Source organism: Lolium perenne, chromosome 3 (assembly GCF_019359855.2).
Source record: "Lolium perenne isolate Kyuss_39 chromosome 3, Kyuss_2.0, whole genome shotgun sequence".
Classification (NCBI taxonomy): Eukaryota; Viridiplantae; Streptophyta; class Magnoliopsida; order Poales; family Poaceae; genus Lolium; species Lolium perenne.
In genome coordinates, this window is record NC_067246.2 from 109,280,739 (window position 1) to 109,293,973 (window position 13,235).

The 13,235-nt window shown below is 45.7% G+C and overlaps 1 long non-coding RNA gene and 1 pseudogene across 1 annotated transcript; both read right to left on the reverse strand.

Moving 5' to 3' along the window:
• Nucleotides 1-252: 252 nt before the first annotated feature.
• Nucleotides 253-3,203, reverse strand: LOC127338336 (protein FAR1-RELATED SEQUENCE 5-like; annotated as a pseudogene).
• Nucleotides 3,204-9,232: 6,029 nt separating this feature from the next.
• Nucleotides 9,233-11,673, reverse strand: LOC127338337 (uncharacterized). The gene is made up of 2 exons (XR_007874298.1): nucleotides 11,337-11,673; nucleotides 9,233-9,716 (listed from the first exon to the last, which is right to left on the reverse strand). It is a non-coding gene; the product is annotated as an uncharacterized lncRNA (long non-coding RNA).
• Nucleotides 11,674-13,235: the final 1,562 nt, after the last annotated feature.

The following is a 13,235-nucleotide window of genomic DNA, read 5'->3' on the forward strand; positions in this document are numbered from 1 at the left end:
AGCTAGTTTGAAAAACACAACCATCATCCACTACATGACTTCAGTACAGCAACGAGTACAGAATAACATAGATAAAATCATGGATGCACACTCAGTTTTAGTACATCAACTTGGTCAAATTTGATATCAGGAGGCACCAATTGATTGCTGATCCTGCACAATCCTGCTCATTTTCGCTTGAGTTTTTCTTGGACAATTACGAGTATCATGAAATACTATCTGCTTACACGTCTTCACAACCGTTTGACCTTCACTTCTTTGTCCTTTTTTTTATTCTCCTCCTTGGTCTCCTTCCCTGTCTTTATTCTTTTGCATCTACCCACAGTACGAACATCGGTCGGAGGATGTATATTAATTTCAGTAGGAATATTGCAACCAATAAAAGCCTCATATTCCTCTTGCCTAGTGTTCTTGGTAGCTACAGAGACCATTTGGTCCAGAGGCGCCTCAATGTTGAACACACTTGATGTTAAGAAGTCTAAACCTTCATTTGAGTGCACTGCCTTTTGAATTAGATCTTCCATGTTATCGCGTATAGTTGAAACTTTCTTTCTTGTGGCCACATCCATTGAATTAATGGATTTTTCTTCTAGCAGGTTTCCTTGTTCATCATAAACACTCTCCCCGCAATAAAAAAATATTTTAGCCATACGACTTCTGAACAAATAAGAAATTAATCGTATGCATTATTTTTCACCTTTTGCATCTTTTCTGCCATCTTTTCAGAAGGTAGTAACTCAGAAGCTCGTTTACGTTTTCAATCCTCAACACTTGGATAATATGGCGGCATGGAATTCCGTTTGACTCAAATAACTTGCACGAACAATTTGCTATCTTGGTTGCTGTGTCATAACATACCTCCCTAACCTTACCAGCCCCACCTCTCATGCTCACAATTTTTACCCCATCACCTTGTGTAATACCCTGAACACAACAATGGTCTGTAGCGATAATAATTTGTTGCTGAAATTTCACAAACATCTCATATGTAAATACCTCACTGCCTTGTTTCTCCATCTTCCATGGTGTCAATAATTGTGGGGTGGTATGTATGCTTCTGTTGTCTGCCATCAATTCCTCCTGACGCTGACATTCTAAAGCTGTATCAAACCTAAGCCAAAACTCAACAAGAGCGAGCCTGCGCTGAATGAAACGGTTGAAAAAGGAATTTGCACTTTCAGATCTTGGAAGTAGTTCGAAGAATGCCTGCCAAAAATATATCCATAAATTAGGCGGGTATCCATTTATCTCTAATGTCAAACCTCTTAGTAAACCACTCATTCTTCTCCAAACCAAAATCTGTAGGATCTCCATTGTGACTCAAATTCAGCCACAGTATCTGAACCCCAAACACATGAGTTCATCCTCTTCCAAAATTGAGGTTCTTCTCTAATTAAAGGACCGATTTTTTCAGGCAGATTATCCATTATATGCCACATGCAAAACATGTGCACGATATCTGGAAAAACCCTTATCAATAGCAATCTTTATGCTACCGGCTTCATCAGTTATGATAAGTCTAGGTGCTACCTCTCCCATTGCTTTTAGGAAGGTTTGAAATAACCAAATGTATGACTCATTCTTCTCATTTGCTAAGAATGCAGCACCGAAAAATACAGTTTGTAAGTGATGATTTACTCCTGTAAATGGTGCAAAGATCATGTTGTACTGATTAGTGGTGTATGTAGAATCAAAGGATACCACATCACCAAAGTGACTGTAGTTCTTCCTGCTTGTGGCATCCGCCCATAACACATGCATCAACTTTCCCTCGGTCATTCACCTCAAAATCATAAAAGAAGGCTGAGTTCACTTCCTGCTTTCTAGCTAGCTGGGCCACAAACATTTAATCATCACCATTTTTGATTTTATATCTAAGGTCGCGGTAGTAATTCTGAAAGTCCCTCTTTGTGCACCCAACATCTGCAAAAGTACCCTCACTAACATGGAGTAGCCTGTATGCCTGGGAGGTGCCAATACTTGCCTTGTGACATGAAAACAGAGTATTCTTTGTTCTCTCACTAACTCTACGATTCGATCTGATCAAATGACGCTTATCAGGTGACACAAGACCATGAATATGGTGCTCAACTCATGATTCTATCTCTTAGGTATTCTCCCCACAAAGTTTGACAAAGATATGTGCATCACAACCGTACCGTGTGTCTGTCTACTTACGCATTTTCTCCGAGGGATTACATCTCACTCTACTATCTTTGGACTTGAATCCTTCCCTGTTACACATAAATCGCTTAGTCCGAACCACCTCATTCTCAATCTTTTTCTGTTGACCAATACGGACTCCAAAACCCGCGTGGTGTGCATATGCCTTGTAGAACTCCTCCACTGCCTCTAGTCCTTAAAATGTCATACCTACTTTTGGCTTCAAATGCTCTTCACATTCAGGTGTAAAGGATGAACTCTACTATATAAAAATTAATTCTTATAAGCACTTGTCTGCAAAATTCGTTAAACTGGAAATAAGTGAAAAGTCATGAACTTACAAACAAAGGCGTTCTTGCATTCTTTTGGGGTGTACTGAATCTTCTCTCGTCCATCTGCATGGGCAAGCTATTGTTTGGCTCCATATTCCTGCGCACATGCAGTTATAATGATGCACATGATTAGCTTTTCACACTCCAAACACACATGCAAAACGGAGAGCTGGCTGAATATTCTTGTGTGTTACCTGAAACTTGTGGTGTCACAGATTGCTACTGGTTTCATGGCACTTGTTGCTCCCTCGTTGAATGTTACCGGTTCCATGGCATTTGTTGCTCCGTCGTAATTGGTTGACATTGGAGCAAAGATTGCCTAACGCAAGATCGTGTTTGGACGGCCGACCGGCTCCAAAAGCGTGGATGGCCAAATTGCGGAGTTTGCCAATTATGCAAGAGGAAACCCGAGTCCGCAGCGCACCTCCTCTTCAAATGCCGCTACTCCTTGAGGATTTGGAACTCTTTACTTTCTTGGCTTAGGATCATCTCGGTCGACACCTCTAATTGGCCTAACTTCGTGATGGTCGAAGATTGGTGGCTAAGCTTCATCTTCGTCAATGGCACGAGACGGAAATCCTTAGCGTCACTCATCATGCTCATCTCTTGGGAAATTTGGAACGAGCGCAATGCAAGGGTTTTGCGTAAGGTTTCCACCACGCCGATGGTTGTTGTAGCTAAAATTAAAAGAGAGGCGGCTCTTTGGAGCGCGGCGGGTGCTACACACTTGGGTTCCATCATACCGCCGCGAGAGTGAACATTTGTTTTCCGAGTTTTTACTCGACTTGTAACAAACCATAACTCTTTCTTATTCAATGAATGGGGCAAAGCTTTTGCCTCCTTGAAAGGAAGATTGCCTAACGCTTCACTAGTTTTCAAGATCACGTGAGACAAGGGAAGCAAGGAGTTGGATATAGATGCCGACGGGGCCAGACCGCATCAGCTTGGGTTGGACAACTGCAGTGGACTCAAGGTTGCATCTGCTATGGAGAAGAGAAGCGCGGCGTTCGCCTAGGGTTCACCGCTGGCTGCTGTTCGGATGGCATCAAGGTGGGCACGATCTAGTCGAGGGTCCGGGGGGCTTTCTACAAAAATCAAAACTTCTTCAGCTACCGGGTGGAGTCGTGGTGAGTGGGCGTCTTTTTGAAAAAATGATGCAAACTAAGCTAGCTCCCTTGATTTTGATCGCGTGGCCGAAAGCGAACAGATGCAGGGATACGTTGCCTATTACTATTAATATTAGCGCTTGAAGTAGAACCAAGTCGCTGATAAAAGAAATTATCCCCCCTTTGTCCAGGTGCCTTTCTCTTCATCTTTAAGCACAACGAAATTACAAAAGATAAAATTAATAAACAAATCTACAGTTTTATATGATAAGAGCATCTCCACCAGCGCCCCGATAGTGGCCCCGATAGCAATTTGGGGGCCGGGAACGAAAATAGGCTCGCACCAGCGCGCCCCAAACGGCACCGGCCAATTTTTTAGCCCAATAGATCTCTATCATGGTTTTCCTTTATTCTAGACAATTCTAGAGAAAAGATCTCCTCAAGAGATTCTTGGTGGTTTGTCCTTCTTCAAGTTCATCCTTTAGAGAACCTATTTCATCGTCATACTCGCGTTAAAGAGCACCCATTTTTAATATGGTGTTCTCATGCATCTCAATAAATTTTTGGCTCTCAATAGCAAAAACTAAGATTTCAACAAATTTAGATCAAGCAATTTTATTTTTGCAAAGAGCCCGACGAACAACCTCACCCTTGTCATGTAAAGAGGCAATCAATTCCTCTTCTTCTTCTTGTACTTCATCTTCATCATGATGAGAACTATTAGCTTCCGAGGTATGAGATACCGTAGAAGCCTTAGCCATAAGGCATATATGAGAAACTTGAGATGATGGAGAATAAGAGATACTTGAAGCTCCATTCAAGATCTTGTCATTTTCAATGGATTCTTCGGTTTCCTCTACATTGTTAGACACACAACAACTAGAGGAAATAGAAGCATTTATATCATGGCAACAAGAAATAGAAAGCATATCACCATGGAATGTGGATAAGCAATTAACACATGATGTGCAAGGACTATCAACACAAGCATGTAAATCATTTATAGTGCAAGATGTGTTAAAATCCAAAGATGAAGCATTGCAATAATATAGAGATGGAGGATCGTCAATAATAGGCTCACCATCAACATTGCAATGGTTATCACCACTCACCTTGGCATTTCCTTGTGTCTTGCAACACAATGGTGAAGTGGATGGAAGTTCATCACGGCCGAAAGTGGAAGGAATACAATCATCCTCAATAATGTTGGACACATCATATTTTTCTTGAAGCTTTGTCCATAAATCATGAGCGTTTCGGAAAGGCAATATTTCAATACTATCTACATTGCTCAAAGCATGAACAAGCACATTAGAAGCTTGAACATTGAGATATAAATTTTCCTCATCCTCTAAAGATAGATTTCAGGAATCCATCGGAGGAGAAAAACCTATATCTACAATTCGCTCCATATGAGGGTCAATGGCCCGAAAATGACTAAGCATGCAAATTTTCCAAACATCATAATTTGTGCCATCGAATATAAAAGTGAGATCATGCACTAAATCTCTAACCGACATCCTTACTCTCAAGGCGGTAAATCCTATAGTGGGAGACAAGGCTCTGATACCAATTGAAAGGGCACGGATGCCGCCTAGAGGGGGTTGAATAGGTGGTTTAAAACTTTTACGAATATGGCTTACAAATGCGGAATAAAACAAGCGTTTAATTTCTCAAGCACAAAATCTATATAACTAGGTTTCACCTATGTGCACCAACGACTTATGCTAAGAAATTCAAGCAACTATGTGTGTCATTGCCTATTCAACGGTACCTTGGTGGAGGGATCCTCACGAGGGGGAGAAGAAGTAGGGGCCATTGAGCGGAGAGTCCTCGGGACGGTGGTACGCGATTTACCCAGCTTTGGAACACCCGCTCAATGACAGGGCCTACTGCTGCTTGTCTAGATTTATCTGGGCGCTTTCATGTTGTTACAATGAGTTGTGGTTCCCCATCTAGGGCTCCCAGGATCCGGCTTATAAAGACGCTCGGATCTAGGGTTTACACGGAGAGTCCTAGCCGGAATACAAGATGCCTAACTACGGAATATTACATTGTCGTGCACGTCAAGGATCCACCTTTCCTTATGCACCGTATTGGATCCGGATACTTCATGGGCCTTCACAGATCCGACTATCTTCATAGGGCGGTTAAGATCCGGCTCCTGTTACCTGGGCTGGACTTCATCCATCTCGATCTACATCAACCAGGCCACCTGATGGGCCACATGCCACCATCACCGTCTATGGGCCACCCGGGCTTGCCGGATCTAGACCATGTTGTTGATACTCCCATAAAGTATACCCACAACAGTAGGCCCCGAAGTTCTCCGAGATTCATCATTCCTCCGACTTCATTCAACCGGATCCGAAGAGAATCTTGAAGAGCTTCCAAAACTTCCTCGTTTCCGACTTCATTCAACCGGAAATCATTCGTTCTTCTAACAGTAACTTAGCATATTTTTTGCCTATGTTGCGCTCAACTTCCTTTTTTCTCGCGCTAAATTTTGGGAGATGCGAATCTTCAGCAGGAAATTTCAGCGGTGCACAATTAGGTCACCACTGCGTCGTTTTACCGCTTTGACCTAAGACACGTGGCGGTTATCCAACGGCGCGACCGTTCCGTTCCCACCGTTGGATCCGGCTCACGAATCTCTGCGCGGGGTCTATAAATACCCCTCGCGTTCGGTAAGTTCTCACTTTTCATCGTATTCACCACTTCTAGCCCTACCTCGTGCCAGCACCGCCCGACGAATCTGAACTCCGGCGAACTCTTCCTCAGGAAACTTCGTCCGCCGCCGCTCCAAGGTCGCCCTCGACCTAAGGTACACACGGTTGATCGGGAATTTTCGTCCACCGCCGATTCGTGGTCATCCGGAGCTCCGCGCGCCAAGTCCGACGACCTCGACCTCGACCTCGCCGACGTCATGGGGAACCGCCACGCCATTGCTGGTAACTTCGCCGGACCCGTAGAAGAAGAAGACCTAGCTTAGCTAGTTTAGTTCCGGCTACTCAAACCATTTCACCACATGCATGCAGCCGGAAATATGGCCATTAATTCACCTAAATGCACTGTTAGTTCTCAGAGTAATCGAGAAACAAGCTCACCGAAACCAAGTTTTCCGGAACCTTTAGCTTTCCTACCACCGCACATTTCTGATACTACGCTAGCTCAACCTTTCTCCGCCTCTTCCAGCAACGCCTTAGGCCGGATCCCAACCCTTCAGGAAATCCAAGAAGAGCTTGAAGGACAAGCAAGGATGGCCGAAAAAATGCAGGAAGCGGAACAAAAGAAGGGATCCAAATCCCGGAATCGTGAGGGTGAAAAGGGTCAATGGTGGCCGTGCGAAGTAACAGATTCAGAGCTCAAGGCTTTCCAGGATGAGGGCCTGATTGTTCCGGACTGGAGCTTTATGAAGGACTCCATCTCCCCCAAGCCGGATCCCGACGAACGCGTCTTCACCAAGGCTTGGGTGGAGCGCGGCCTATCCCTTCCCTGCTCCGAGTTCTTCCTCTCCGTTCTTAACACATATGGCCTCCAGCCACATAACATATGTCCCAATTCCTATCTCCTCCTCTCAAACTTCGTGACGCTCTATGAAGGGAATCTCGGAATCCGCCCCGACATCCGTCTGTGGCAGTTCTACTTCCGCGTCAAGAAGGAGACAAGGGTAAGGTGATGGTGAACTACGGAAGCATGACCTTCATGCTCCGCCCTGGGAGAATGTATCCGCCTCATTCATCGCACGAGTCCATCTGGTACTGGAATGCCGGATGGTTCTACGTAAAGAACATCAAGGTTCCGAACATCCACGAAGGGCTTCCCAAGTTCACCAACAAGCCGCGGAGGAGCTAGCTAGCTGGAGCTTCATCCCCGCCCTCGCCCAATTCCAGGAATTAGACAAAGCGGTGCGGAGGATTTCCTGGTTGGTCCACGACGGTCTAACTGGAATGGATCTAACCCTCAGCTGGTTCACTCGCCGGATCCAGTCGCTCAAATACAACAAGTGGCTGATCTGCGAGTACTCCAGGGTTGAAGACTAGCTCTGAGTCACCCGTGACAACCTGCCGACGGATTCTGTGAACAAGAGGATCAAGACGCTTGTGAAGATTACCCAGGGCCAACCGATCCCGGAGATTGTAAAAGACATCAAGACCAACAAACAGTGTCCTTTGGTATGTATTCGTACTTCACCATTTTAACTTCTCGTTCTTGAAGTGTTTTAACTTCTCCATATTTCCCACTCCAGCTCAATACTTGTTGGAGATATGCCCAAGAGGCAATAATAAAAGTGGTTATTATATATCTTTATGTTTATGATGAATGTTTATAAACCATGCTATAATTGTATTAACCGAAACATTGATACATGTGTGTTATGTAAACAACAATGAGTCCCTAATAAGCCTCTTAACTAGCTTGTTGATTAATAGATGATTAGTTTCATAATCATGAACATTGGATGTTATTAATAACAAGGTTATATCATTATATGAATGATGTAATGGATACACCCATTTAAGCGTAGCATAAGATCACGTCATTAAGTTATTTGCTATAAGCTTCGATACATAGTTACCTAGTCCTTTCAACCATGAGATCATGTAAATCACTTATACCGGAAAGGTACTTTGATTACATCAAACGCCACTGCGTAAATGAGTGGTTATAAAGGTGGGATTAAGTATCCGGAAAATATGAGTTGAGGCATATGGATCAACAGTGGGATTTGTCCATCCCGATGACGGATAGATATACTCTGGGCCCTCTCGGTGGAATGTCGTCTAAATAGCTTGCAAGCATATGAATAAGTTCATAAGAGACCACATACCACGGTACGAGTAAAGAGTACTTGTCAGGAGATGAGGTTGAACAAGGTATAGAGAGATACCGATGATCGAACCTCGGACAAGTAAAATATCGCGTGACAAAGGGAATTGGTATCGTATGTGAATGGTTCATTCGATCACTAAGTCATCGTTGAATATGTGGGAGCCATTATGGATCTCCAGATCCCGCTATTGGTTATTGGTCGAAGAGAGTTATGTCCACATAGTTCGCGAACCGTAGGGTGACACACTTAAGGTTTGATGTCATAATAGTAGAACTTGAATATGGAATGGAGTTCGAAGTATTGTTCGAAGTCTCGGATGGGATCCCGGACATCACGAGGAGTTCCGAAATGGTCCGGAGAATAAGATTCATATATAGGAAGTTATTTTATAAGTTTGAAAATGATCCGGTGAATTTATGGAAGGTTCTAGAAGGTTCTAGTAAAGTCCGGAAGAAATCACTTTGGAAGGCGGAGTCTCGGAGGGACTCCACCACCCATGGCCGGCCAACCCTAGAGGGGTGGAGTCCCAAGTGGACTCCACCAAGGGGGCCGGCCACCCCCCCCCCCCCTCATGGAAGGGTGGGAATCCCACTTGAGGCCTCGTTCGGTTACGTGGGGGCGAATTCCCCGGTGGATTGAGTCGCTCGAGAAATTGGGTGAACCCGCACCAGCCACCCATACCCCCACTGACCCCTTCCACAAAATTCTCCTACCTTTTCTGCCATTCGGTTAATCCCTGCTGAAGCTCCGCTTGTACGGTTGGTTTCACAGGAAAAAGTGACACTGCACACTAGGCATGAATTAATGTTCTGCTTTTAGATAAATTCATCGGCGTACAAAATTACACTTATATTTTTCTTAAAATACTGTAAATTCGAACACGTCATCATCACACACACACACACACGCACGTGTACTATACAATTGCATGTTCTGTTCAATTTCTCATAGCTGGCGACGGGCAAACACGGAACATGGTACTACTGCTGGCCCCACCTCACCGCTGCTCAGCCGTCCCGTCCCGCCCCGCCGTCGAGAGCAGGAGGTCAAGATCCTCATCGCCTCCAACCAGCTGCTCGCAACTCAGGCGATCTTCCTCATCGCCTCCTGAGCATGATCATCATCGCCTCCTGAATGTGATCTTGCTGATCGAGATCTTCATCGTCTCGTGATTGAGATCCTCTTGCGCAGTCAATAGTGAATGAAAATTTGAACTGAATCTTGTGCCATTGAAAGAAAAATGTGCTTCATCATTTGAAGTGAACATGACATTATCTTCAGCTGCCATTGACAGAAAAAATTGTTTGATCAGTTTCTACATGGAAATTTCATCTGCTATTGGTAAACAACAGTAGTAAGTATACTGTGTAATAGAAATGCTAGCCATTATACACAAACAGTGACATACAAACGGAAAAAGTCCCTAGCTTGCTAACAAGATAGATATAATATCAGCAATAGGCCTGTATGTAACGTGGCAGATACTGATCCTACACGTTCTTGAAAAAATGCTACGTAAAATAAGGTTAGAGGCAAACAAGGTCACCCACTCATACTTGTACAAAACAATCACTACAATCGAAGAGGAGGAGAGCACTGGCTATAGCGGCCTTCTACTCCACAAGCAAGTCGTTTTCAAGTTACAGGGTTGCATTTGTTTCCGTTAACATAGACATAAACTACAAGTCTACAACGCCGGAGGGCTAACTACAAGTCGACTTGGTGAAATATAGAACAGAACAAAGCTCACAACCCAACACAGAGATCAATGAAAAACCAAGAATATGAAAACAAATAATCGAGTTGTGTACATGACCTCTCTCTGATGAAGAAGTGAACCAAATATGTAGTTGCAAACCTCGCTAAAACCATCACATCACAAAGACACAATGACACAAGAGTATTTTGGTGAGGTGTTTAACATCCCCGTTTTTCTCTTTCCCTGTTATTTATACTCCTGTTACAGAACGACAAAAGACGAGATCCTAGAAACTAGGACACAAAATGCTAGTGGACAGTGCCATCCCAAAGTCCCCTGTCGCTCCTATTCTGACACCTTGATCTGTTCTCTCGTGCCATCCTACGACGTGGTCAAAGGATTGACCTGACCTAGTCTTCTACAACTAAACTGAATCCAAGGCGTGAACAAGCTCACAGCAAGTTCACTTATTTGCAAAACTAAAACAACACTCTAAACTAGCACTAGACAGTACAACAGGTTTATCTGATGAAACTGAATATTCCCAACAAAATAAATGTGCATTACGTTCAGTTTCCAAATCAGAAACAAACACCAGCATGCCACTCTTCTACAAATGGTAAAACTGAGATACAATCAACTAGCAGCTCGATTACACTACAACCAGAACTAAAACATTTTTCTTTTTATGTTCTAGAAAAGAGCAATTGTATGTGTCTTCAGCTAGTTTGTTGAACAGAAATAAATTTGCAGTTAACTTATTTGTAAAGCTCGAGGATTTAGTTAGCCACAACTTACTAGGCGTAGCAACCTTTATATGCAAAACCTCACAAAGCAGCTACGCATCAGACTTGGAGCTAGCCAAAAGCACAAGAAACTTGGTCAACCACATGCATGAGACTGATGGCCTGTCCCAGAAAATCAGCTAGAACGGACTATTATAATTTCTAATATCCATGTAGTTTTCCTCCCTTTCCAATCGATGGATACAGCCAAGCCCATGGAAAGAAACACTCCACGGAGAGGAAACAAACAGCTACATAGTACCAATCGATGGATGCAGCCAAGGCCATGGAAACAAGCACTCCATGGAACAAAGATCTGGCACTACCGAGCATGCTAAGAACCCTAGAAATTGTTACCAAACATGCCAAGCCCTAGGAATTGTGGGCGGCGGCGGAGGAGGAAGAGTATCTGCATACCAGTGCGAAGCAGCCGGAGATGGAGAGGGTCCCGGAGATGATGTCTCAGGGCATCGCTGGGCACGGACGGAATTGGGATCTCCGGGTTTACCTTGCGCTGCTCGGTTGGTCGCTTTGCCGCCGGTTGGAGAGGGGAGAGGAAGGGAGAAGCACGCCCTGATCTGCTCAACTCGCTACGCGCTGCCGTCCGTCAGCCCGCGCCGCCGCGCCGCCGCACCGCCAGCCCTTGCAGATCGCCGGAGAGAGAGAGATCAGGGCGAGAGAGACGATAAAGTCGTACCGATTCGGGGATGTGTTCCACGAGCTGAGGGTCGTGTGTTTATTTCCCGGCGAAATGGAGGGGATTGGACGGAAATAAGGTGGGGTGGAATACCGAAGGGGTTTAACCGAACATATCATACAAGAGTGCGGGGATTAAACCCCGGTGAGTCAGCTCCCTGCCAATCCACGCGGATTTCGACCCAATCCCGGCCGGGTTGGACTAAACGAATAAGGCCTGAGGTGGGAGTCCCACCTTGGGTAGGTTTCCCTACACATGGAAGGTTTTGGGTTAGGGTCTTATTCGAACAGACTTGTAGTCCAACACTTGAGGGTTCCACCTATATAATGAGGGGCATAGGGGAGGGGGCCGGCCACCACAATACCACCACCTTGGCCGCACCCCAAGGAGGTCGGCCACCCCCTCTCCCCAAACCCTAGTCGCCCCACTCCTCCCCCTCTCCCGCAACGCTTAGCGAAGCTCCGCCGGAGATCTCCATCGCCACCGCCACCACGCCGTCGTGCTGCCGGATTCAAGGAGGAGCTACTACTTCCGCTGCCCGCTGGAACGGGGAGAACGACGTCGTCTTCATCAACACCGAACGTGTGACCGAGTACGGAGGTGCTGCCCGATTGTGGCACCGTCAAGATCTTCTACGCGCTTTGATATGGGCACGGAGGCCTATGTGGAGCCCAATTTCAGGACTCCACCAACCTAGGTGGTACGCCATCGAGGATTCAGGGGTGACACGCTAGGACAACCTACGCCATGTAATAATTAAGTCTAAGGTTGTGTCATTCATTCTATGTTAGGAAATAATGTAGCCAGGTCATGTGGTGGGCCAATTAGAGTTAAATTAGTGTTGTGTTTGGCTTTGGGCCTGTCCAAGCCAAACCAGGTCAGCCCATCAAGTGGGGCGCCCCAGCCTAGCAAGGCTGGCCGGCCACCTCCCTCTCATATAAGGTGGAGGCACGGCTAGGGTTAGGGATAGTTCAAGTTTAGTCTAAAAGATTAGGGTTTCCCTATAGCGTGTGATCACGTGTATCATCCCTCCGGGGGTACGGCGCTGCCGTTATCTATTATATCCGCTGCGAAGGTTCTTGTGTTCATCAAGGATTGTCTAGCTCTTGGTTTGAGGCGTATCGTTCATCGATCCGTTGCTTGCTGGATTCGTTCCCTCTTTTCCAGGCTGCATTCATCGCGTTGTTGGGAGGATTCTCTACCCCAGGTTCTCGCTGTGAAAGATCGGGCAACAACTAAGGAGGATCCAGTGGGTCGCTCCCTTATCATGTGGTATCAGCTTTCTGTGTTGCTCACGGCGAGGTGTTGTTGATCGATCTCTTTGATCGGTTTGCATCGGAGAAGATTGGCTCTAAGATCGGAGGAGTTTGGATCTCGGTCAAAGGAGGTTGGTTGGAGGAAGTTTGGCGTTGTTTGGTGCAGTTTGGAGGTCATCCATGGCTGTTTCGGAGGTCAAAATCGCGAAAAATCGCGCCTGGAATCGGGAAGAAGACGAAGATTCGCGACGCGTCCCGGTGCCAGGGCCGGCCGACCGGACCCAGGACCGGCCGGGCCAGTCAACCAGCCGGTCAACCGGGCGGCATACTGGATCCAGCCGGCCTGGACCGGACCAGCTGCTA